We start from the raw sequence: 26,439 nt of genomic DNA on the forward strand, positions 1-26,439 counted from the left end.
TCCATCTGATCTCATATACAAAATGTACTTTGTGTCCTTTTATTCTAAGAGACAGACTTTTCCTGTTTTAACAACCAAATGTGGATTTTTCTGCCTTTTAACCTTTCTGAACGATTACTTAATATGACTTCGGAAAATGATGTGTGCTACCAGTCAGCCCACAGGTATTGATACTTCAATGGATTGTTGTCAGCTTTGTGCTCTAAGATTACATAAAGGTGTGAGGCATAGGAAATCCTGGAAATGCTTTTTCCATAGCAATAGTAGGTATACAGATTTTGCTACTATAATAATTCTCTAAGGGATTGATTTTACATGGGCATCCGTACTGTTAATCCAAGTATCATTTACAGAATAGTAGGTGGATTCACTTTTCTGGTATCCATTAACTGGTCAATGTCTTTGGATAAGAGTTGATTTAATATGTATTGAATAAAAAATAATGAATGGTCATGATATCCAGAAGAAGACTGTGAATTATATTTTCCCTTCTTATTTAACAAAATAATTCATACTATTAGTAGGAATTTTATGTGTTTTAATCTAGGAGAAAACAGATTCACAAAAAACAACCCCTGTGATGCTGTTCCGTTGCAAGTAACTTTTGCAGGGAGACAGAGAGGTACTTTATATCTGCCTGCTCCCCTAGGGGAGAACAATGGCAAAGCTTACCCTTTAGGGTAGTATGTATATGTAAAAATAATATGAAATGTTTAGAAAGTAGTAGATTCTTGACTGTGATTGACTATTCTTCCTTGTGCTCAGGTAGTGCAAAGCTTTAGCAAGTTTGTCTCCTTGCAAATTAACATTGCTGTTGATTTTTTTTTTAAGTATACCTTTACTGCTAAAACTTTCTTTATATCGCTCTACATGTGCATATCTTCTTTATCTGATAATGCTGTTGCCACATGTTCAAATGAAAACTATGAATTTAATGTGCTAAAAAGCTTTATAGAAAAGGAAAATGCACATCTTGCTTTGAAAGCTGTTAAAGTAATAATGAATGCTATCTTTATATTAGATGTGTTCTTTTTAAATGAACATTTTTGAATAGCTTGCTTTGTGTGAGCAGAATTTGCTATAAGAGATCCCCATGTGACTGTCCTCAAAATAAGATTTTGCTCAGCATGATGAAAATAAACAGACGCATAGATGTAAGTTTTGATACTATAGAAAAGAAAATCTCCTAATGTAATGGGTTTAATTTTCAAACTGTAAGGTCATTAATGTGCTGCCTTCTGCAGTGGGACCTTTATCTTGGCATTTTTGCTGCTCATCTGTTTCCACTAGTTATTCATTGCAAACTACTGCACAAGAGAAGTGGGGGGAAGATGTTCTTGTGTTGTTAGATACTCCGCACAGTGAGAGAGCAGCAGCATGGATTAAGTATTTGGAATCTTAAAACAAGATGATGGAGTTCCATTAAGTTGTGTTTACTCTTGTTAACAGTCTGTAGAAAGGCACAATATTCTTAAGCCAAACCTGTCCAAGTACACTCAATAATGGACAGTAGAATTTGCTGTGCCTGTGGCAAAAAGCTCCATATATTATGTCTTCTGTCTCTTGCTGTGACCAATACCTGCTATTTCGTAGAATCTTGTAGAAGAGCCCTCTATGAATTGCTTATGTATTGTAAAAATGGAGTCCAGCAGTGTACTGCATAAATAAAAATCTGTCACACTTTCTCCTCATCCGTCTTCAAGAGTAAGTCTGGTTCTGTCCCTTGTTTTGGAACTAAAATGATGCCTTTATTTAATGAGATCTTTATTTCAATTTCTCTCATTCCATTCACTCCATCTCCTTTCCAGAGAGCAGTCTCTATTGTAGGCTCTCTAAAATTTTGTTTCTGCACATTTTAAGGATTCACACCAAATGACTTATGAATGGGTGCTGCTTTTGGAGAAACATTCCACAGCCAAATGCATCACAGGCTACTAACAAATTTATTCCAATTCTTCCTCTGAAATTGTTTACAGAGTTAATTATTTGGTTCTTATCTGTACTGTTTTCATGCCCCTTGGATGATTTCTCTCTGTCTCCAGTATTTATATCCTTCACTGTTTGCACACTGTAGTCTTGTCTATGTTGTATCATAACTTAAAAAAAAAATAATCACATAACTGTTCTTAATTCTCCTGAAATGCCATCCTGCTTCTTTCTCTGAGCTCTCTGGAACACAAAATGACCCTGTCATTCATGTATATATGCAAGATACCTAATATGATGTTTGCTATCAGTTTTACATGCCAAATTTTGATAAAAGCATTTTGCTATTGTATTAAGGAAAACTGTCACTGTAGTTAAAGTTACATAAATATTTACAGAGAGTTAGAAATAGAGGCAGTGGTAGGTGTGCTGCGCACTCCAACTGTCTTCAGGATTATCACTTCCTAGACTTTGCTCACTCGCTAGCTCTATGTAAATGATGTCTCCATTGAATTTTTCCGAATGGATCTTTTCCTTAGCGTTGCTAATTCCCTCGAGACTTATGTGTTGTATTTATTTTTTGTCCAGTGTTTTTACCTTCTCCTGCTCTAGTGTTTTTATGTGTTATCAAGTTGTTTATTCTCCCTTTGAGATTGTGAGTTAAAACAAATCAGAACCCAGCCCTTCAGTACTTCATTAGACACCTCTTTCTGTGTTGCCATGTTTCATCATCTTTTGTTTGCGGTCATTTAGCCAATAGTTAATTTGCATGACAGTGCTTCTGCCCAAGGCGTTTGCAGGTTTTTTAAGATGGGTTGTGACTATTAAATATTTTACTGGTATCCAGCATGTGACAGCTATTGCATTCCTTTCTTCCACTACTTTAGTGATTAAAAGAAAAAAACAACAACATCCCACATGTAAAGCCCCCAAGTTTGATTAAGTCAGTTTTGCTGCTTTACAGATTTGTTTCTGTTAACTGTGAGTGAGGGCTCTCTGATCTAACCATAGTGATGTTTACTGCTTTACTCTCGATAAGTTATTTCCAAGTAATTTTGGTTTTATGTTGATTGTAAGTTACCTTAGTGCATGGTCTGAACAAAAGTGGTTAGTGGTGGTGTGAATGATGCCATCCATGTGCCTTGGATGTAAAGTTACTGCAGTTCTGGTATTGTAAACGTTTACAGAATTAATTGTGAAAATTCACTCTCCAAGAAGGAAAAGTATATTAGAAATCAAGTTATAGACAAGAATACATAATTCCAGTTCTTCTTCTCTTTTACCCACCTGTTTTCATTCCTCTCCTGAGTTATTCCTGGCTGTCTCAGGACAATATTCACCACAGTGTAAACTGGTCCAACCTGCATTCCATTATTCTTTAGTACATCTACTAACACTTATATTAGAGCAAATTAAGGTTTTTATTGGTGCTGCCTCACAATGACCTCTTACTGTGGTTATTGTTCTGCTACATTTGCCCTTCTATCAAAATGTACATCATTTAAAAACAAACAAACAAACAACAAATATAAATTCTGACTGATCTCTTGTCTCAGTGAATACTGTTGGTTACTCTGCAATATGGTGTTTCCACATGCTGCAGATGTGGTTCTGGTGTTCGTGGAGTGTCCCTTTGTGCCCATGGTACAAGAAAGCGTGAGGAGGAAGGAGTCACCCCAGACTCACCTCCAGCTTTGCCTTTTTGCTCTATGTCACATTTTGATCTCCAGTCAAAAAGTGACTCGCTAACTGCTTAGTAGCAGCTCATCAAGTTCAAGAAGAGAAAGCAGAAATATAATAAGAAATATAATAATTATAAACTGCATTTTACAGAAACTGCAACATGGGAAATATGCACAGTTGATTTCAATGACTAGTAGAATTATTTCCAGTCTCCTTCTATGTAGGATTTCTGTAAATATTCAAGAGAAAGTATACTAAGCAACTTCATCCTGTCTTCAGAATGAAATTGCTCATCAGATGTTTTGCTATTCATGTTGTGCTCATCCCCCGACATGGCTGAAACAAGTAATTCCTGTTTCTGTGCCCGCTCTGCAAACCTGAGGCTTGTTGTTCTCCTCATGGTTACTCATTTATGTTCTCACAGTGTCTTTGAATCCCCAAATGCGGTAATGTCAAACAACCATAGCTTTTCAATAGTATCTTAGTGCCAGGTCCATCTCCTCTTTGGACTCTTGGCTGTTTACTAGTGTGAAGTTGCCTTTACATTTTGCAGCACACTTCTGTGAGGAAAAAATGCCTCATACAACTCTTACTGATTGAGATTAGAGGGTGGTGCTAGAAACCAGAAACTTATAAAAGCTTTTCTGCACAGAAAAGTGAAAAAAACGTATTAAGTATCATGAGTTCTCATAATTGAACCTAGACTTGTTATAAACAAACCTGTGAGAAGAATCCCTCACTGAAAAGAAACAGTGTCCTTAGCATGTCTAGATTTTCTTATTCCAAGTTTAGTTGCTGGTGGAGAACATTATAATACCCAATGAACAACTCAAGTCATTCATCTCAGGGTAAGAAACCTGACCCACATTTGCTGTACGTAATGTTACTGCTTTACCTAGGGCAGGTGTCTACATTTACCCAAACAATTTTTCCCTGTTCTCTTCATCCAGGCTGGGTTTTGACCTTCTCTAATGCTTTTATCTAAGTCTGGTCTGGAATGTGCCTTAAAATGGCCTTTAGACATGGACTTTCTGAAGCTGTTAACCTTTTTTTTTTCTTTTTGTGAGGCCACGTCTGTTCGTTGGGCAGATGCACTGTTCTCATTTGAGGAAGCTATTTCATCTGGCTGGGTTTGAAGGTTTTAAAGCTAAGTTTCTCTCTCTTAGTTATTAAATATACATTTAATGATAGATTCAGCATGCCAAAGATTCTTTAAAAGCAAGGAATAGAACACTTATCATGTTATGTGGCCCTGCAGTAAGAGTTTATAACTGTCATCCTTTATTTTGTCTTCAACCTGTAGTCTGATCTGATGTGGGAAGTAGAAAACGACGTTTCACAACACTTGACACTAAAATGCAAGCAGACATACAGGGCCATTTTAAGAAAAATGAGAAATTCAATGTCATTGTAACATTGTTTTTCTAAGGGAAAACATGAGGCTAATTGTTAGCTATTCAGGATAAGGTGTAGACTTGTGCTCTCTGTCAATTCAGCAGTACAGTGTTGTGTGGCAAGTGGTTCTGTAGCTCATGGGACAGCATCTAATCTATTTTGTTCTTACTTGATCCTTGCTGCTTACGTAGCCAATGTTGTGGCCTGTGCAGTTTGCAGCTAGTAGACTCCCCTGATTTTTATGGATTTGTGTATTTCAAATCCCATTTCAACCTTTATTTTGAAAGAAAGGGTACCTCTTTTTCTTGCAGAGAGTTTTTCTTGGTTTTCCCTGCTGTTTTTATTGCAGAGAGCCTTGAAATGTAAACTGGATAGCCAGGGTTAAAGTGTTCCTACTGATTTATTTTCCCTAAACATTATTGATTATTTGGACTTCCACTCACTAAAGCCAGGTCTATGCTAAAAGTTTGCTGGTAGGGTTGTGGGGATAATGTCTTAGGTCAGGAAAACAGTGGATTTGTGTGGTACGGTTAGCCTAATGGAGGGCTGGCATAAGGAAGAGTTCCAAAAGAACTTTTGCTGGCAGAAATGTTATCATCCCTAGGATAATATGCTGACTGAGGTTAAAATGTAGTGCAAGCTCTGAGCTGGCCTTTTGAAACTTGTGGTATATTCCTTTAGCTTTTCCATGCCATGGCAGCATTCCATGGGAGGAATGGGCTGTCACTGGTTAGACAGACTACCAGCACATTCCTGTGTTCTTCCCTGCGGAAAACGTAAGATGTGCCAGCTCTGCTATGCAGATTTCTAGATGAAAAAACAGGTCATATAAACATGCCTCATGAAAAACAGAAGTTCTTTTGCAACTTTGATCAAGGCATTTCATTTTACCTTCTTGCTCTCTCCATATGGAAAGTGAGAAGATGGTATATATTTGTTTCCTGAAAGCTTTTTGGTGATTGTTGAATGATTGAACAAGCTATAAGCATCCAGATGTATCATACGCAACTTACTTGAACACACAAGCTCTCAACTGCAGCGATTGCCTTTGACTGCGTTTTCCTGGGGCCCCAGCACAAACAGCCAGGTGCTCTTTCTGTGATGGGACTCTGCAGTTTAAAGATTCTGTGGTGTGGTGTTTGTGGTTTCGTTTGTTTGTTTGGGGTTTCTTTTGCTTTGTTGTTTTTGTTTTGTTTGTGTGTGTGTAGTTTTTGCCAGGTTTTACATGTCTCCCAAAGAATAATCTATCATTTAACCTCTAAAATTCTTTCTGCTCATCTCAATCTAATATTTGACATCTTAAACAAATCAGTTACTTTTTTTTTTTACCTGCATGTATTGATTTGCTTGAATTTGGAGTGGGTTTAGAATCAACAAAAATTAGAAATACATTTAGAAGTCTGCTTTTAATTTATTTTTTTTTTCCTGAGCAACACCTTCTATACAAAACATCATTTTGTTTATTCCTTTTTTTCTCCAATTAGCTATCTTCTCTTTTAGTAGGGTTTTAATGTGTGTTTTCTTAGTAGACAAGTCATGTTTAATCAAAAGTTACTTGCATGTTTTCAATTATAGATGATAACTTGTTTGACTTTACACTGTCAATTGCCTTGAGTAATTTCCTGTAGAAATACATATAATCCATTGGCATGTTTGCAGTATTAGCGTGTCATTTACATAGTTTGTGTGTAACACTTACACAAACCACTGGGACTTAGGAAGGACAGATTCTTTTTAGTGGCAGACAGTGATATGATGGCCATTCTTTCTCTCCCTGCAGAAAAGATATGGAACCAACTTTGTTGAGAGAACTGGAAACTGTGTTGTCAAACCAACATGTTGTTTCAGTAAATAATTGGGAGTTAAGCAAGTGGGACAGCAGTAATGTTATATTAATATTTTTGCTTGACATAAGTCAGGGCAGATTGATGTTGCTTCTTACTTCATGGCCTTATGTATTTTCTCTGCTGTACTACATATTAACAAATTTTGTTTCAGTTCTTAGCAAAGAAGTGTACATACAATTCTACCTGAAGATAGAATTACTGCTATTGGACTGAGGCAGGTCCTGAGGAGGTTTCAAAGCCAGATGGAAGTGCAGCAGCCCACCTCCATCCTTCTTGAAACTGAGACCTTCAGGTCTTTGAATGTGTAGTGGTGAGCACCTGTCATCCAGAGACTTCTTGAATAAAAAAAAAAGCACATGATGCTTACTCAGCATTTGCAAGGAGCCTCCTGAAGGCTGGTGGGGCACAAGGGTGAAGGTACATCAGCTGCCTGGTGTTTCTGTTCAGCCAGCTGCTGGCAGCTCCGCATTGGGGATGCTTAGAAACTCTTTTTTTCAGGTACCTTTCCTTAAGAGATTCTCACTCTGGCTTCTGCAGTTACTGTTTGATTCCTCACCAACACACAAAAAGAGGAGGAAAGCTGTGGAAGCTTGAAGTCGTGTGCAGTCCCACACCTGGGTCTGAAAGTGCCTTTGTGACCATCCTGTGCCCGTGAGCATGCACAGGTCGTGGTTACGCTGTCTCAGAGGCTGCTGTGCTCCTGTGACACTTGTGAAAATAAGTACATGTAAAATCCAGAAAGCACTTCAAAATGGATGTTGCTACATTTTGCTGCTGTAGACTTTCACATAAGAGCAAAAATAGCACATCTTTGGTTTAGGGGTTATTATAAAGTAAATTTCCTTCTTTCTTTCTTTCCTGGTTTCCTGTTTAGGGTAAGACAGGCCATGTAATATTTGTATAAAATGGATACTGATAATAAACAGAGAATAGGTCTTTACGAGTAGCTGAAATTTTTATGCAATTCAAATATTAGTAATGTTTAAGTAGCACATACTTCTTGTTTAATATTCAAGTATGGCATTTGTTTCTTAAAGACAGAGAGGAATACTTATCTTCTGTGATCAGAAAGAGTAGCAGCTAGGAACAGCAGTGATATGAGCCGTTTTGACAGTGAGCAAACTTGTCAGAATGTTCACATTTTCAAGACTAGATGGTCTAAGACATCCTTTTTTCCTAAATATTTTTCGAAGTCCTAATGAAAATTCAAAGAGCTGTGTCTCATGTCTTGAATTGAAAAGATCATTAATTAACAATTGCATTTTACTGCTAAAATACTACGTGTTTACTGGAAAGTCAAAATAGTAACAGCAAGGTTCAGTCAGGTTATTCATAATAGTTTTAATAGCTGAATTCAACAATCCCACGGTGTAAAATGTCAATCCTAAGGATAAAAGAGAGAATTTCTAATAAACACATACACTGTAAGACGCTGAAATAGTTTTAAACCAAATGAGTTTATATGTTAAGTACCTTTAACATATAAGGTATTTAGCCTGTGTGCTATTTTTGTTTGTTTTTTTAAGAAGGCCTGTTTGCATTAATTAATTTTACGTTGTCCACCTCTTTGGGATAAACTAGAATTTCATGGTATGCTTATAATACCTTTGTGTTACAAAGTGAAAATCCCATGTTTTTGGCTGAAATGTTGGTGTATTACAGTCATCTCTTGCCTGGGGCCATCTGCATAGGAGAATATTCCTTTAACAGAATAAGTCACAAGAATACTATAATAGGCTTATTGGAACCATTATTCTGTATCTGTGCTGTTCTTGCCAAAGATTTTAAAAAACAGGCTCAGTAGATAAAGAAAATGGTATTGGGGTGAGACTACCTGCTTTGCAATGGTTTCAGCAAGAAATTTTGCTACATTCACTGGCTCTTTAATTCGGATTGCCAATGATAATGCAGAGTCTACAGCTAAAGAAAGGTAGGATGCAGAAGCAGAAACATTAGTGCTAATCTGCTGCAGAAGGACTAGATAAATCAGTGCAGCTCTCATACATCACTAAGGGAGAAGCTGATTGCAACCTGACCATGTGCCTAAGTGGTCACATCAGCAACAAGAACGGAGCATGGATAAAAAACCTAAAATGTACCCTTAGGGCTACTTGCTGGGCAGGACCTATAATAACACATCAGTGTAAGTTTAAGATTTCTTCATTTTGTTTCCTTCTGTTGTAATTATCGTTGTTTACAAGATTACATTTTTATTTTGCATGGATTTAAGAGAAATATAATGGAGCGAAATATAATACTAAGCAGATAATAGTTTGATACTGTTTATGTCTGTGAATAATAATGGGCTTTATTACTATGTGTCTCAGCATAGATCTTTCTTTGAAGATGTTTTAATATTTAATCCTAACAGTCATATCTCAGAAATTAAGTAAGGTTTTGGGTGAGATGATAGTGAGATCTCTCTTCCTTATTTCTGTCATCTTATGTTTCAAAATGATTTGATAGACAGGATGCCACAAATATATGTATTACTTCTACCATCAGAATTTTTGCCTTTTTTGTGCTTTCTGTTAAGAAAAAATGCTCATAAAGAGTGATTTCTGTGGACCTTTTTATTCCTGAATCAAGTACAGATGGTAATTTTCCTACAATTCTTTAAATTTGGGCAATGTTTAATTTAATGTCACTTAACCATCTGCAAAAAGGGAAGGCAGGGGTAAGATGGAAACTGAATAAGCATTGATTGCTGGTCAGAAAATCAAATTTAAAAAGTTTTTGCAGTAAATCTGATTTCAGTTCATTTTTTACTAAATTAGATTATCACATTTAAATTGAGGCTACTATATAGCAAACAAATGTGTGAAACTATCCTGTATAGCCCACATTTCCTGCTGTATCAGACTATAAAGATGTTGTTGATTGTAGCTACCCAGGAATACCCTAATTGTAGTATTCAGAGCAGCATGTTTAAATAATACATGGGAAAATAAAAAGGAAAGGTGGAATTTTACTGTTCAGATGTTAAGATGATGCTTTGTTCAAAGAGAAAAAATGTATAGTAGAAGCTATTGATGTGGAATCTCAGGCTCTCTCTCTCGTGGCTTGAGAGGAAGAGGCAGGGAAACCCAAGACAGATCTTGCTGTGCACTCTGAAAGGGAGGGAAATTTGGAAGCACTTAAAAAAAAAAAAAAGAGGCAACAACAACACAAAAACCCCACCAAACAAAACAAAAAACAACACCAGCATCCCCAAAAAACAAACAAAACCCCAAACAAATAATGCTTTATTTATTTACTTATTTTTAGGGAAAGATAGGGGCTTCAAGCAGACAAATTTAAGAAATATGAAAAAGGAGTGAAGGATGCTTTGGTGATAGAAACTTGATAAAGTAACTGCAAAGGTACTGAAGAACATCCATTTATTTTGTAGTATTGTAGCTACAGCCAAAGATAATAACAGGACACTTAGAATCAGAAGTAGCCTGCATGTGTTTAGTCTACAAATTGTTTATTTTTGTGGCAACTGAAAACTGTAGCGGTAATTGTATGGCAATTGTCCCCTGCACAGAGCCACAATACACAGAATGTGGGTCAGTTTTAAGACTTAAGACACAGATATTTTGTGTAGGTCTCAGCCAAAACAGAAGTTAAGGGTTATCTATTAATAGTTGCAACTTCACTACAAGGATGATGGATGGGAATAGAGAAAGAGGAAGGTAAGACTTTATGGCAAGAAGGACACGCATTCTTTCCAGCAGAATAAATAAGCAACCTGGCCAACTGGCAGATGAAACATGGACCAAGTGGAGAGTTTATTTTTGTACAAAATATGTGTATGCATGATCCCACAGGCTCTCAGTTGTACTCAGCCCCTGAAGCTGAGGTCCTGTTCGGAACCCATGGCTTTAACAGTCTGACTTACAAAATAATAAACACAAAAAGAGAGGAAAGCCATATGGCAACAGGAAGCAGAGAGGACTGGTGCTTTCTTTGGTCTTATTACTTCTGTTCTAATGTACCCAAGGTGGCATTAGATTGTAAACTCCATGGCAAAGATTTCTTTATTTTTCTTCTGTGAAATGTTCTCCTTTCACATGTGACACAATATAATCAATCTGGTTCATCTTAATGGAGTTGGGCTTCTGTTGGTAAAATAAAGGCATCCTTTTTTTCTGTGATCTATATTCAGTGGAACAGCAGAAGATTATTCTGCTTTAGAAATATAGTGAAAGAAGTCAGTAGTTTTCCTTTTCTTGTAACTGGACGCAATTTGTAAAGATTCCTACCAAAGTTATTGTGAACAGTTGAAGTGCTATGTCTGCTAAGATGGTCTACAGCAGTGTTCATATTGTAGTCTTAAAACATTTGCTTCTCTGTGTTTCTGTGAATTTCATAAGGCAGTCACACTTAAATTAGCTGCTAAATGAATTGCATTGCATATGACAAAACTATACTTAGGTTACTGTTTTTTTAAGTTTCCTTTTTAGCTGAAGAGACAAAAGTCTATGTGTAGGCTGAATTTTAGTCTTGGATGTGGTTTCCATTAGTCAAAACAAAGCACATACTCTTCCTCTAGAGTGAAACTCTGAGTTTATCTGTTTGTTATGCTGAGTTTTACAGTTACTTGTAAGCTCTTTCACTAAATTCCAACCTGATCTTCATTTTCACCTAGAGTTTTAGTCAATAAATTTGTTTGTTATAGATTCTTGTACTTGGAGAAAAGTGTGCTAATGGATGCTGATCCCTGCACTTTCAGAGCTGCGGGGGCCTCACTGATCCCAAAGTCAGTATGTTGAATTTGCTTGTACCTATGATATTTGGGCAAACAACATACAGAATATTCCTGTTTGCCATTAATGGAAAAGCTCCTATTAATCAAGGTTACCAAGGCAGGAGCTGAAACCTCGAAGCATGAGCCCTGTGATACTCACACAAACAAAAGGCTGTCCTGAGAAAAACACCTGAATATAGGAATAGGGGCTCAAACCGTTTAGATTAAATAACATTTCTTCTAGTTTTCTGTCTGCAAAACAGTACAACTTCCACTTGAAGCTGAAAGTTTGGCCCCTAACATTTCTGTGTTGGTTGCAAAAGAGAACTGAATTCCCCCAAGGAGAGATCCTTCAAGTTCTGTGGTACCAAACGGGAGAGTGTCCTGCTGTATTGCTGCAACAAATGCGCTGTGTTCCCACCCTGAAGCTTACCAGCTCTGCTGGCCAGGACAAGGAGTGACATGGTTTTCCTTCATCCTGCTCCTCATCCTTTCTGGGCTCTAGTCACTTCTGATAAAAGGAGACACCATGATGGTGTCTTGGAATCATTTCACAATGATTCCAAGAAGCCTAAGGACTGTAAATCTTTGGAGTGTGCAAGAAAAGCTCCCATCTTGCTTTATGCATGCAGGCCTAAGAGCTCATTGATTTCTTTTGCAAGTTCAGTAATCACTAATCCCTCCACAGAACTGTGTCTGGAATACTCTCTAGCACAACCAGCTTCTGCCATGAAAAAACCCTCACAAGCTACAGTATATAACGTAGCCACAGACCAACTCACGTACTTTTACAGCATCAGTTACCACCCAAAGTATGCTTAGGAAATTGTGATAACGACTTTGCCCTCGGATAGTGTTGCACATGCTGTGAAGAGAATGTGCGCGGTAACTATTTCAACAAAGTGAACTCTCATCCAAGTATCATTTTCTTCTTGGGAAATAGTGAATCTCTGGAAGGGGCAAGAGAATTTTACATGTAAGTTGACTATAAAAGAAATAGTGCCATTTACAGCTTACAAGAAACGCAAAATATTTTATACCGTGATTGTGTCCTCCAACCAGATCTTGGAACCTGTGTTGAAAATCATTCGACAATTATAAGCTATTATGGAAGCAGATCATACTTGGAAAGGAATTTCCTTGGTATCTCTTCTAGCTTTCAGATAGTCTTCCGAGCCTTGCTAAATGCTGTTTCTGAAGGGGATTTTTTCCAGAACATAGCGAACTGCCTGGTATCAGAGTCTGCTGGGGCACACACCCCAGTGATCTCGACTCCTAAGGATAACCACTCATCTGCTCTTTCAGCCTTGATTAAGGGAGTCTTATAATGAAAATCTGTTCAAAATGGGGATTACGCAGACTGATGTCTCTAACTCTGCTATTCAGTGGAAAATCAGACTCCTAATTAGGGTGATATCTTATGAAGTTTTGTGAAGCATTTAACAGTTTTTGTTACCTCTCTGTTATTATTCTAGAAAGTAAATAGTTACATATTGGATAACCATATGGATGACGTGTTAGTGTATTTTAAGAAGATTGCTCAGATGGCTCAGAGCCCATAATGGCAATGCCAGGTTTTTTTATGTACTGAAAATCTAAACAGATAACTAAAAGATGGAGGGAGCAATCACTAAAGGAAGAGTGAGCAATAAAATGTAGAATTAACCTTTAGCATTGGTGACAAAGATCAAGGCCATGGGAGAAGTATAGTGTTACTTCTTGTACTACGCTTGGGCCATGTCCCAATTAGGTTTCCAGTTTGAGCTGTGGAAGCAGAGTGGGTGCTTGTTTCCTTGTTTCCAGTCACAGAATTAGGCTGCCAGTGTTGTCTCTAAAACCCCGTGTTCCTCCCTCTGCTCAGTGACTCCAGCTGAACTTCCTGACAGAAGGGGTGGGAGACTCAGCTTGAACTTTAAACCACAAGTCCATACAAACCCAATTTCTCAACATACCAACTTACCATAACAACTTCTTGTGTTAACAAGGCCATTGAATAACTTGGCATTATTTTCCTTGGATAGATGATGAGTGGTGAGATGAAGGAAGGAGGCAGAAAGATAGATTTGAGGAGTAATGCAAGGAAAATTCTTGAGGGACTGAGTAGTTCCTTCAAGGAGGTGTCTCATCATTGTGTTTGGTGCTTAAACACTGCTTATACAATATATACACGTATTTTCAGTCTGTTCAAGTAAAAAAGGACCATGTAATCTAATTTCACTCAGTGCACTGTAAATGTAACCTCGCTGAAGGAAAGGAACTGTTTGAAACACTAACACTTTCATTTTGTAGTCTGGATTTATGATGATCTGTATAGGACATAATTCTCATAACAAGAAAGCTTCAGATGTTTTAAACTCTGGCAATTTTTCATCCAGGAAAGAGATTTGAGAAATACCCAGGCAGCAAGCCTTCTTTCAGCTGGGAGAGAATGGGCTGGTTTATATCAGGAGCTGCATTTCCTACTTTGCTTCCTCTGCCAGAAATTCTCTTGCCAGAAAATGTCACTTTGGCTTTTTATCTGTTTTTTTTTGAGGAGAAAGAAGTTAACCATCCCAGTAACATCACCATCACTGCAACAAAAAAATGTGCTGACAATGAAAGCGTATGGAAAACTGATAATTGCACATGAGTGCATAATTTCCCCAGACCATGATAAGCTGTGATAAAATTGCCAGCTCCATTTTACAGTGGGGGGATACTTCAGTACAGATCTATGCCTTCAGTGTTAAAGTATTCTGGACAATTCTGAAACAACAGGGTGGCAAATATCTTTGGTTTACATCTATTACTACTTTGCTGTATTGCTACAAGTACAGTTAACTGTTGCAGCCACTACCATGTTCTAGTACTGGATCCCTGTCTTTGAAGTAACACAGAAGCACAGGTTACATTTTTTTCAGGAGCTTAAAATTAAATCTAATCATGAAAATTTTCAGTGTTTGGCTGCAGGAATCAAATTTTATTCTTCTTTAATCTAGATGTGTGTGCACAGTCTACATAGGCTACAAATGCCCTAGCATGCATTTGACAGAGTATTTGACCAAGAATAGTTGATAACTGAGCAAGCAAGCTGGAAGCTTTAACACACACAAGACAGCCTATATTTTTATGCCATGTGATAACAGTGTTTCTGATTGCTAAGTTCTTTACTCTATATCTAGGCTGTATGTTAGTAGAGAGTATGTGGATTTAAGTGTGGAGATTGCCTTGCTGAGAGTTAGTAGATAGTGCTCAGCAGTCAGAGAGACCTCTCAGTTTCGTTTGTTGCTCGTCATGACAAGAATTACTGCCGTGGTGAATGGCAACATTCCAGATTGCATTTCGGTCAAATGGATTATTCTTCAGAGCAAAGCTTTTCTGGGGAAGAGAATATCCAGGGTCCAGATTTGAATGGTCTTCTACAGTTTTAGTGAGCTCACCTGAGAAGAACAGTCAATACTTCATGCAAGTGTAACTGCTGAAAGTCTGTAGTGTATTTGCTGTCTATGGCAGGAGGCAGTCAGTGAATGCTTGCAAAGGGAGGTTTTTCTGGTGAGGAATAAAAAGGCATAACTGAGGAGAGACTGTCTCAGGGGTTGAAGTAACATGATGCATTACCCCTTTTTTTTTAAAATTTTTCTTTTTCAAATCAAGACCTGTAGTTTGCTAATAACTTCATGGCAGTGATGACTAAAATTATGATTTTTGTTGTACATGCACTATAGCCAATTTTGAAGGTGCCTGGCACCTATCCGAAAGATTCTGTGACATTTATACAACAATGATGATAGCAGTGGTAGCAACGTGGGGTGTTGCAAAACAAGAAAGCTGAGCAGGGGTGAAGCACAGACTTTCTGAAGGAGCTGGAGCACTGCAAGACTAACAGAAGCTGTTAGTGTAATATAGTTCTCACTTCAAATACACAGAGAGCAAGTGGTCAAAAATACAAACCCACTTGCATTCTATATCTGAGAACATTTATTCCCAATGAACACAGTCTTGGAGGCACTGATGCTGATTTTCACCCAATGTGCTCTGCCTAATTCACTGCATTTTTACTCGTGTATGTACATGAAGTCCTCTAAGTAATCTAAGCACAAACATCCTGCACAGAAAGGCTTTTATAAAAAAGCTGGATGTTAATGCTCCAAAGGAGACTAGAATATCTCCTGGGATTAGAGAGGAGGTGGGAGGAGTTGGTTGCCTCAGGCATAGCCCAGGGCCATTAATTCCAGCTAGTCATTAATCCTCTGTAATGCCCTGAGCTGATGCCACGGATCCTACTGCAACACAGAAATAGAAAGCTGACTGACCTATGCATTTTGATGGGTTATGTTATTCTTATAATGTTTGCCTATATTTCTAAATGCTCATTACTGTAGTGTTGGACAGAGTTTCAGTTTATAAGTCTGGTCTCTTTCCAGGGAATTAATGCTTTCCTGCAGCAATGCTATTGGTATTCCATTCTGTCCTAGCCTTTCAGTAAATCTTGAAAACATTGTAGCCTATATCAGGTATGCTCCGTGTACGCTTCTGGGAAAGAAAAATTGATATAAATGGTCTCTGAAGATAATTAGCATGCACATTTTCATATATAAAGAAAATGACAATTGAACATGTTGTTCCTTTGCCATGTAAGGCCAAGTGTGGTCTAAGTTGTGTTTGTTTTAGTTTTTGTTTTGATTGTTTTTTATTTAAAAGTCCTGAAATTTTAATGAATTTATTTCAATACCCGAATAAATGGTACTAAAGGAGAGACTAATTATAAACCATTTAGAAGCAATGCCCATCACATGCCCTTTACATGTGTGCTCATGTACTCAGCAGTGTACAATAAAAGCATTACTGGGCAAATCTTGAAGTGCAGGAGGAAAAAGTTCAAGAGCAAGAGACAGCTCCCGGCTTAGCGGATCATGTGAGCACATGTGACTCTGAGCAGCACAGAGTTTAGGTGGCAGACAGCAGCTCTGAGAATTTCCAGAATGCCTAGACTTGCGTATCTGTTTAATTTCTCCTAAGATGTTTTCACTCAAGAAGAAAGTTATTAATCTGACCTTCACATAGAGTCTTTGTCAGGGGTGTTTTACAGATGCAGAGATTTAGTGCTCACATGCAGGCTTGACTTGACTGTACCATGGTTGCACAGACCTTTGGCAGTGCAGAGATATGACTGCAGAGGGGCTTTGCCGCTACAGTCCCTCAAAGACCATACAGCAATACTGCGTTGCAGCTCGTGTCGGGAAGTGCGGGATACTTCGCTCAGCTCAAAACATAGGTGAGTTAACAATGCTAGACTGTATAAGAAGCAGCAGCAGCTGAGCTGTCTGTAATTAGCACTTCTGGTGAAGACATAGATTGTATTGCTGAAATGTGAAATTTCAGCACTCCGTTAATTCCAAGAAAGAGGGAATGAGGTTGTTTGAGGTTGGCTTAGGATAACTAACCATTTCCTACAGTGTTGTCTCTGCTCATTATTTACCCAGCTGGGCCTTGTTTAGTTTATGAATTCAAAATTGATCACAACAGACAGTGTTGGGGCATATTAGAGCAAAAGAGGAGGCTTAGGATAGACTGTCTATTGGTATGCTAAAACTGTCTGAAGTTTATAGAATATATTCCTAGAGAAAGTTGTGCTTAAAGCTTAGCAGTGGCAGTATGGAAGAAGGTTGGTGTATGGACTTTTTTCACCCACCCACCTGCCCCCCCTTATATGTGAAATCTTGTTGACCCATCTCATACACATAGAGGGAAAAGAACCTGGAGGCAGTGTTCTTTCATTTTAGAAAGACTGGTTGGAATTCTTTTAGAGTTCAGTTATGTTTGCCAATTGTAACGTTTCAGTACCTTTACTTGAAAAGCAACGTTTTCAGAATGGGTGCTTTCTTCAAATGTCTTGTGTCATTCTTTTTCCTTCCTCTGACTTCACTGTTATAGCTTGGTTTGCTGCTGTGCAGGAGGAGAGATGAAGGAAGGAGGAGGTGGTAACCTTCTTTGCCCTGTTTACTGCCCATTCTCCCCCTTTCACTGGCTCAAAATAAATTCTGTACTGTTTACAAAGCTGTCAGAGAAAAAGAGGGGTGAGAGGGAGGGAGAGGAGAACAAGATGAGAATGAGAGAAAACCTTTGTCCTCTGGGCTCATTGTGAGGCAAGCATGCATCTATTCACCCATCTGAGAAATGCTGTAATGTAAATTAAACCATTTAAGTGCATAATAAGGATTTACTCTCTTACAACTGTGAAATAGCTAATAAAATCTGAATTTCATTTGTGTGTGATCCAAGAATTTTAAAAAAGTGAACAAATTAAATGACAAATTGACTCAGCAAACTGGTCCCTTACTCAGCAATCTAGTCCCTTAGAGACTGTATTTACCAGGTAAATGAGGGGAGCTGGCTTATGTGATCCTGATCTTTCATGGAGGTGTGTGGGTGAGACTATAACACTCCCTGCTGGCCCAGGCAGCCCTGCCGAAACCCACAGGGGGTTGTGCTGCTTGGCAGCGTATGCGCGGTACTGAAAATACTGAGTTAGGGATTCATGTCCTTATCCCAGAAACCCGAAGGTAGTTTCCTCTGTTATGATTCTTTTTCTTACTAGATCTCCTGTCTGTTAGCTTTGATTATCCATGGGCTCTGGAGTATTCCAGACTTCTGTTTCCAAGGTTGTTCTATAGATAGAAGTGTCTGGAACTGAAGGGACGGTGTATGGAGCTCTGTGCACACCTAGCTCAGCAGAGTTTAATGTGTGGTAGACACAAATGGAGGGTTGCAGTACCAGCATGTACAGGGACGACTGGAAGCCACTGGACTAAACCCATCCAAAGACAGTGAATTCCTGCTCCTTGTCTGAAGTGTTCCAGAAAGGAATGAGCAATCCTTATGTGCTGCTTCCAAAGAGACATGTCACTGCATTTTGCTGCTGTCCTAATTGTGATTTTGATTTATCTGGTTTGAATTTCCTTTTTCTTTGAAAGGAATTTTTTCCAAGTATTTTTAAACTTCCTTCCTGATATTTATCTTTTTTCCAGATTCCAAAATTAGATCAAGTCACATTTCCTCATGGAACTTCTGCTGCAAGGAGGCATTGAGCTTTTGCAGCCCCTAGTCTGAAGGTGCCTGCTCCAGTGGATGACCTGCACTGTCATGCACGCTACCCAAAAACAATTGGACAATGGCAAACTTTAAAAGTTAATGCATGTCCTGATTATTGTCACACCCCCTCAGCTTGTGCTTTCTGACGCTTGATGTCACTGAGTCCTGTTTGTTGAAGGTACTATTTAATCCATGACTTGCCTGCTTCATTCTTTTTTGACCTGTTATCTGTTAAAGCAAAAAAGACTGGGCTTGTCAAAGAGAACATATCTCCTCACTTCACATACCTCTGAGGATTAATATTTGATTAAAATCTGACTGCAGCATTAAAATGAGTGCCCTGTGTCTTTTTGTAAATGAATGACTAGCAAACTTGTGGACTGTCTAGTTTTCAGTTAGCAAATTATTTGTCGAGTGATTCAGGAGGAATTTCAAGAGAGGGCGGGGTGTTTTTTGTTGTTTGTTTGTTTGTTTGTTTTTTAGATAAATTCATTACTACTTTTATTTGTAGAGATAGTGTGAAGATAACTAAATGCCCAGCTGCATCCACAGATTGTTTACATTTCCTCTCTGGAAATGAGGAAGAGGTTGTACTCTAAATCATGGGATAAAACCCCAGATCCTGACTTGGGCAGCCCCACATCAGAACCAGGAGGGAGGGTGTGTGGTTCTCTTAGTGGTGGCTGTGCATACGACCCATGCAACTGCTGCATCATTCTCTTTGCCTGCTTCTGTTTGCCTGCTGCTTTCTTTATGAACTCCAGTGGATGGCTGCTGATAAAATCTGCTCTCAAAGGGACTTGGAGACTAAATGCCTGTCCCGTTTAATACTCTGATCAATCAGAAAGACAACCAAATCTTTAGATATGATTATATGCTCTACAGAAGACGCTAGGACAGTCAGTATGGACAGGGAGAATAATGGGTGGACTTATTGTAGCTACCTAAATACACTACTGTAAATCTTAACACTGTATCAGTCTACTGGAAAATAGCATGGAATGGCTGATGAGAACAAGGAAAGAAGTGTAGCTTGAATCTGTTTAATTTTATTTTTGAGTTTGAAAGTCATGATAGCACTTTTTATAAAGAGAAGAGACTGTCGCATTTGGTGTATGAGAGCTTGATGTTGCTATTTTTCCTTCTGTAAGTAATGTAATCCAATGTAACAGCTCATGAGAAATAAGATAAGACACGAAGGGCTCCAGATACAGGGTTTTCTGAATATGTCTCTTACTGGGTCAGTATGAGACTCCTGCAAAGGTCTTCGGCTAATTTTCTTTTCTCAATAGTTGGCTGCTGACTTCTTGATAGAAACAGAACAGCAGAAAGTATTTTAAAATGAAAGAACAAAGCCTGAAGGGCTCCTGTTATTTCCAAAGTACTCCCTTTCAAAACAGAAAGCTTGGTACAAGTGAAATATGTCGGCAACCTCTAGTACCCAAATTCTCCCTGCCCTGTGGAAAGGCCAAGGAGTAGTGGTGTCAGCTGCAGTCAGATAATTTTCTTACATGCTCCATGATCTGGAAGACAGACAATTGGAAGTGGTTGACTAATCAGGATATTCATCTTTTACAACTGGAGAGGAGGAGACATGCATGCAAATCCAGGGTGGACAGGAGTCAATTGTTGCTTTAACCCCTTTAGAAAAAGGGGCGATTATTGTTAATGAAAACAAAGATTATGCAAATAGATTTTGAATTGCCTTCATGTTAATTTTTTTCTTTTCTGGCTGGTGTTCATTAAATTGCTTCAGTGAGATACTCTGAAATGCAGTATGAAGCGGAATATATGCAGTATGTACGTATGTATGCATCTTCACTGTTTACACTGAAAGACTGCTAAAATCTTTTATATATAAGATGTAAAAACAACTTATTGTAACATTGGACAGTAAAACCAAGTGCTCTGTTCCTTTTTTTTAGAGTTTTATAGTGTTCTTTGATTACTTTTTTAAATGTATAACTGGTCCTGTGCAGAAAAATGTGGCTATTTTGTCATGTTACAAAGAGGCAAATGCTGTCTTAAGATCTGATTTACCCCTTTCTGACTGTTCATTGTGGGCTCTGCAGCAATTTCTTCAAGACCCAATGTTCATTGATCGCAGTTGACAGTAGAGCTCCCTTCCCAGCCTTTGCAGCCCTGGACACGGAGATGTTGTGTTGGGCACAGAAGTGAGAGCCAAGGGCTGGTAGGATAGAGGCCATTGCTGCATTGAATGCTTTGTGTTGTGGAACCATGGCCAACAGCCACAGGCTGCATGGGTATGTGTGAAGGGCTTGGGTATAACCTGTGTTTGCACAGGCACTTAAGGAAGGGAATGCCAAGAAAAGAGACTTATAGTCAGAGTAACATTGTGCATTGCCACTCAGTATCATCCACGTCTGCTAGGAGGATTTGAGGTGTTCGTTGAAGTAGGCCTAACTATGTTGGGGAAAAAAAGGACGTGTCCCAAAATGTTTTGTTACAGCTTCTATTTATAGTTTCAAGGTAAAAAAATAAAGTGCAGATGCAGTGACTTCTGTGGTTAGCCTTAAAGTCTTGGTAGGTTCATTCCAGGTGCACTCGTCTCTTAAGACTCACTGATTTTAGCCAGTAGCTTTGGTTTTACTGACATTGATGATTTCTGTCACCTCTTAAGAGGACACTGAATAGCCAGGAATGTTTTTTCCAGTGATCAGGTAAGATATATTTTGAAACACCATACAAGGGTTTTAAATCTGGGCTGACCTTACTGTTGGGTAGCAATGCCCCAGACACAATGGACTGGCTGTCAGCACCTTCCTAGAGCTGCTCCTCCTGAAAATTTCTAGGGTTGGTCATACGGACTGGTAATGAGACATACGATAGTACCTCATTCTCTTTGACATTACGATTTGGACTCAATATCAGCTCTATGTATTATATAGCCATGTAATTAAAATTGTAATTATATGCAGAAGGAACAGTAGCTCAGTGAAAATTTATTTAGGAAAAAATGCATATGGTAGAATAAGTTATTGGTCTAACCAAAATGTTTAGACTTGAGGTATGTTGTGTTGAATTTCGACAGAATGGAACCCCAAGAGGAATATATAGTACCTGTAGTGCTGTTTGACAGAAATATTTTTAGTTGTCATGGAATTGTAATTAAAATTCCTACTGGTCTTTCACTGATATTCTTGGCCATCCTCTGTGCAGAGTGCTTCTGAAATGTAGTTTATCATAACAGAGTTTCTCCAGCTTTCCCCCAGCTTACTCACAATGGGAACAGGTTTTCCAGCTAGCCAGGAGAGCACTGTCAGTCCCTAGTTACCCCTGCACCCAAGCTCCTGTTTTTGTGCCAGCTTGCTTACCCGTAGCCATATCTGTCTCCTGGGGAGGCAGTGCTGGCTTGCCAGGCTGGACCTGCCCTGAACAGCCAGCAGAATGGTTCACATTAGGGCTGCTGTTTTCAGAAGCTGCCTCTGCCATTAAAAGAAGCAGAATTGTCCCAGTGCTTACCGCTTTGGGAAAGCCATCCTCTTTGGAAAAAGCATTTTAATTCTGAATAAAACATTGGGTTGGCTTTTAGCTCATGAATAGCGCTTTATTCCACTTCAATAAATATCAGTACCGACAAGTAACCACATCATGTTGTGACCTTACGTAAGTGCATGGCAAGGTTCCAAGCTAATTTTGGCTGTTTTTTCCACAAATGCGTAGGACAGGTTTTTGTAGGTATTTGATTCCTAGTTAGGCAGTGCTTTTGCAGACGGGCTGTAAAACGATCTGACAGTTACCTGGGCTCCATTAAACTAGTCCTGGCTTCAAACACTGATGGTACTTCCTTCCCAGACTCCTTCTGAAGGGTTTACTTCTTCAAGAAGCACATGATGCTTGACTGTTGATAGACAACTGAAGAGCTAGAATTTATGGAAATGTTTGGAAAGCAGCATTGCCTTATTAACAGTGAAAGTTCAAGCAATTAAAAGTCAGTGGAAGACAAATACCCTCTTATCCTACTTGTGCTCTCAGAAACCCATGAGGAAGGGATCTCAACCAGGGTGCAGCCAGGGAAACAAGTTTTCTTCTTGCCTCACTGGGCTGCTGATTCATTCAGGCAGTCTGCTTTCTGCTTGGACAACTACATGAAAAACCTTGAAGAACCAAATGAAGCTTCTAATGCTAGTGTAAGATCCCTCCCTGCACAGTCCCTACTGACAGTTGCATGCCCTTGTCATGTGCCATCATTGCGAAGGTGAACTTCTCCATCATGATTCCCCTTTTTAAGACTGTATTTGAGTACAGGGTCATCTTCATTTAATAACCTCTTATTGGAGTTGGAGGCTTGATAAAGATAGGAGTTAATAACGTCACATGGAAGCCTCAGGTTGTGGGATTGTTAAGAGGACTAGTACTATAGGTTACTGTGTCTCTGAATGCTTAGGTATCTTCAAATTCTGTCTGTGGGGTCACTGAATGTCAGTGCTGCGTAGTTTCTGAAGTGTTGAAGTCATTGCTATAAATGGAACGTGGTTGCTTAAGCCATTCTGGTGCTTTGGGAAATTTTGTACCCTCAGCTTGTTTGCCAATTAAATAGGGAAGATTATTTTGTTGCAGATGCTTTGTGTAGGCTATCACTCAAAATATTAATATTACGAAGTGTAGACTCCTGCCAGATTTCTCTTGACATTTTTTATTTAGTGCAGAAAAAAGCAGATTGAGGTTTGTCATTGAGTGTTTGATGGAAGGCCCTCTCTCTCAGTTTCTATACGGCAATCAAATCCCACACACTGTACTATGTTCTGCCAGGAAATCTGCTAACCTTCCATATAATATGTACTAGGTTAAATAGCCAGTGCTGCAGAGCCATTTTCCATACAGGAGGATTTTCAGCTATTTTTTTTCTGCTGCCTTGATAAGATTTGCAATGGTTCTTTCTACAGTGCCAGATGTTGTACATAAAACAGGAAATTATATACTGTTCTCTTGCTTATTGAGCAGAGAGAAGAATCTACTTTTAAAACCTATCTGGGAGAGGTTGCTCAAAACACTGCGTTTAAAGAGGCAGATCAAGTGTGGGAGATGAGAAGGCAAGATAAAACTTGCCTGAATGTGAGGATGAATGCTAAGTCTCAACTGAAACACAGTTGATACACTGACATTAAAGGAAATGTACTGAATACGTAATCATTGTGGATATATGCATGGGGTTTTGTATTGTAAGATAATCAAATGAGTAGTTCTTTGTACATACAGTTACTGACACTGATGGGAATCTCAGGAGAGCTCTAATGATGTATATTTAAAGAGATATCAGCCCAATTACACACTGTAGTGTTTGCTATTCCTGGAGGAATGCAATGTCAGAATAATATTATGGTTAACAATTCTTTGGGATCCTTCATCTACATATCTTGAAGCATTTTGCAAATACTAACCACTTAATGCAGTAGCATTCCACTGGGCTGTGTTCACAGGAATGGTGATGCACTGATTATAGAGTTCAACTTAAAGAGTCCCTCGTGAATAACCCTGGTGCCCAGCTCGCTATGTCTGGCCTGCAGGTTCTTTCTCCATGGCCTATAGCTTTTTCCTGCTGGGTACCGGGGAGCGGCTGTGTAGCCACCGTGCTGCCCCACGGGCTCTTCTGGCAGCTGCAAACTGAACTCTGCCGCCTGTCATGCACAAAGAGGATACGGCTGGGGCTGCGTGGCAATGGACTGCCACCAAACTGGCCTCTGGGTGCCCTAGCTGTTTGACCATTCTGCTGCAAGGCATGAAAAGAGAACCATAGAGGAACGCTTCAAAAATAGTATTAATTCTCATTAGTAAGCAACGCCTATCATGTGACACTGAGAATTATAGTTGTAAGGGGATACATCTTTTATCTTTCAGAAACTTCTAAAACATGCTGATAGATTCAGAGATTATTTGGGTCAGGCTCTCTGTAGCATTTGCTACCAGACAGGGCCACTTTAGAGTTGTTCATATGCGTGTGTGTTAGTGTTCTTTGTACTGCTTAGGGTGATGGTTGGAGATCCAGATAAAATGTAGCTCTCTGCATGTTAGAGAAACTTCTCTTGCTGGGACAGCTGCTCCAGCAAAGAGTCAGTTGAGTCCAGAGTCTTGTTACTTTTTCCTTTTATCTTCTGGTGGCTTGAAACAGCTTTTCTTGTCACCATTATCTCCTGCTACTAGTATACACTCTGCAAACCACTCCTGAATTACATTTGTACTCTAATTAACCCGATATATAAGCATTATTTGAGTTTGAACACATTGGTTCCTCAGAACCTTGGTTTCAGTCTTAAGGCAGAGCAAATCAGCATGTTTGTGCTGGCAGTGTTGGTCTTGCTTGGCATCTTAGTTAATTTTACATCCGCTTTTTTTATGCTCACTTCCTTATTAAGTATGCCTTTTTAAGAGGCCATATTTGATCCATGCTGTTGTTGACAAATAATTCCCTATAAAATATTTGGGCACTAGCACTTTTTTTCTCTTGTCTGGATGTTCCCCCTTGTTTCTTTTTGCAGGAAGGATCAGCTCTATCTGAAGCCTGCACTCCTGGCAGTCGCTGGGTAGTGCAGTTGTTTAGTACGTCTGCAGGCTTCCTTATGCTGCTTTTTCTAATCATGTCAGATTTGTGATACCTGTCAAGTTTGCTAAACTTAGGCAATACTGGTGATGTGGAAATTTTGTGATTTTGCCATGAGAAAACACCACCACGTGTTTTTCAAGACGGTGGCAAGCGTATGTCATACCTATTTCATAGAGCTTTTGTTTACTGTTTTTGAAACCTACTGTGATTTCCTAAAGTTTGAAGATGGAAACAATTTCGGAAATAGTTATGTAAATCTTCTGTAGCATCAAGGCTGTGGCGCGGGCCTTTTCAGTCCTGCACTCATCCATGTTCCCTATTGGTAAGGCAATGCAACGGAGCCTGGGAACAGAAGAGGGCCAGGACACAGGTGGAATGTAGGTTGCCTGCATGTGTCCCTTCCCAGGGATAAAATTTCCCACTGCAGAAATTAACAGCAAATCTTCTTAAGGCTACAGGGTAGCCAGTCTTCACATTTCCCAGGTTGAACTGGCTTTGGTTCAAGTATCAGTTATGGTGAGTGAGTGGCATACACAGGAATATGACAGAGATCTCCTGAGATCTAGTGGGAGTGGGAGAACTGAGACAGCTTATTTCCTTTCCAATTTTGGTCTTTCCTGCCTCCAGTACTTACCCTAACTTCCATGATGTCTCTGCTTGATGGTAGACAATGTATGTATGGTTTGGAGTTCCACTGGCGATGATGAGCCAGCTGTGTGTGCACAGGCTGCTCAGATGGCTGTTACCCAGGGAAGTGGATGACAGAGAGCGCTGCCCTCTCCTGTATTTGGGACCTCACTCCTACCACTAATTTTTATTTAGCTTTTATGACCTTATTTGAGCCCTCTCTCAAATTAATTTAAAATTTTTCCACTGGCAGCAGAAAGTGACTGGGCAGAAGGGACAGAGGGGAGGCGTTTCCTGCCGGGCAATGTTGTTATGTGTGGTGAGGAAAGCAGCCCAGCAGCACAGAGTCTTTGTACCCACGGCTGAGCACGGGAGGTCTGGCACATCGTGGCCGGAATGATAACACAAACAACAATTAAAATTTGTTTGGATACACTTTTAATGAGAAGGCTGGGACAATTATGAGGAGCTGTTCAGTGTAAGAGAAATGGACAGAAAGATGAGTGGATAAGATGCTCTCCCCTCTCAGCTGCCACTGCGCAGCCCGAGTCAGGGTTATTTACTGCGTCCTCCTAGCAAGGCCTTTTGGAAAGAAT

The 26,439-nt window shown here is 39.2% G+C and overlaps 1 protein-coding gene across 12 annotated transcripts in view; it reads left to right on the forward strand.

Moving 5' to 3' along the window:
* Nucleotides 1-26,439, forward strand: part of RAPGEF4 (Rap guanine nucleotide exchange factor 4) — a 145,128-nt gene that overhangs the window by 32,295 nt on the left and 86,394 nt on the right. Inside the window, exons 1-2 of one of the 12 annotated variants that reach the window (XM_071811089.1) lie at nucleotides 16,492-16,837; nucleotides 18,591-18,832. The exons of 9 other annotated variants lie outside the window; for them this stretch is intronic. The gene's annotated coding sequence lies outside the window, so the exon portion shown is untranslated. Of the gene's footprint in view, nucleotides 1-8,844; nucleotides 8,995-16,491; nucleotides 16,838-18,590; nucleotides 18,833-26,439 lie in introns of those variants that run through there. 2 more of the 12 variants (XM_071811092.1, XM_071811090.1) reach the window with 2 other exon arrangements.

This window comes from Patagioenas fasciata, chromosome 7 (genome assembly GCF_037038585.1).
Source record: "Patagioenas fasciata isolate bPatFas1 chromosome 7, bPatFas1.hap1, whole genome shotgun sequence".
In the NCBI taxonomy this organism is placed as follows: domain Eukaryota; kingdom Metazoa; phylum Chordata; class Aves; order Columbiformes; family Columbidae; genus Patagioenas; species Patagioenas fasciata.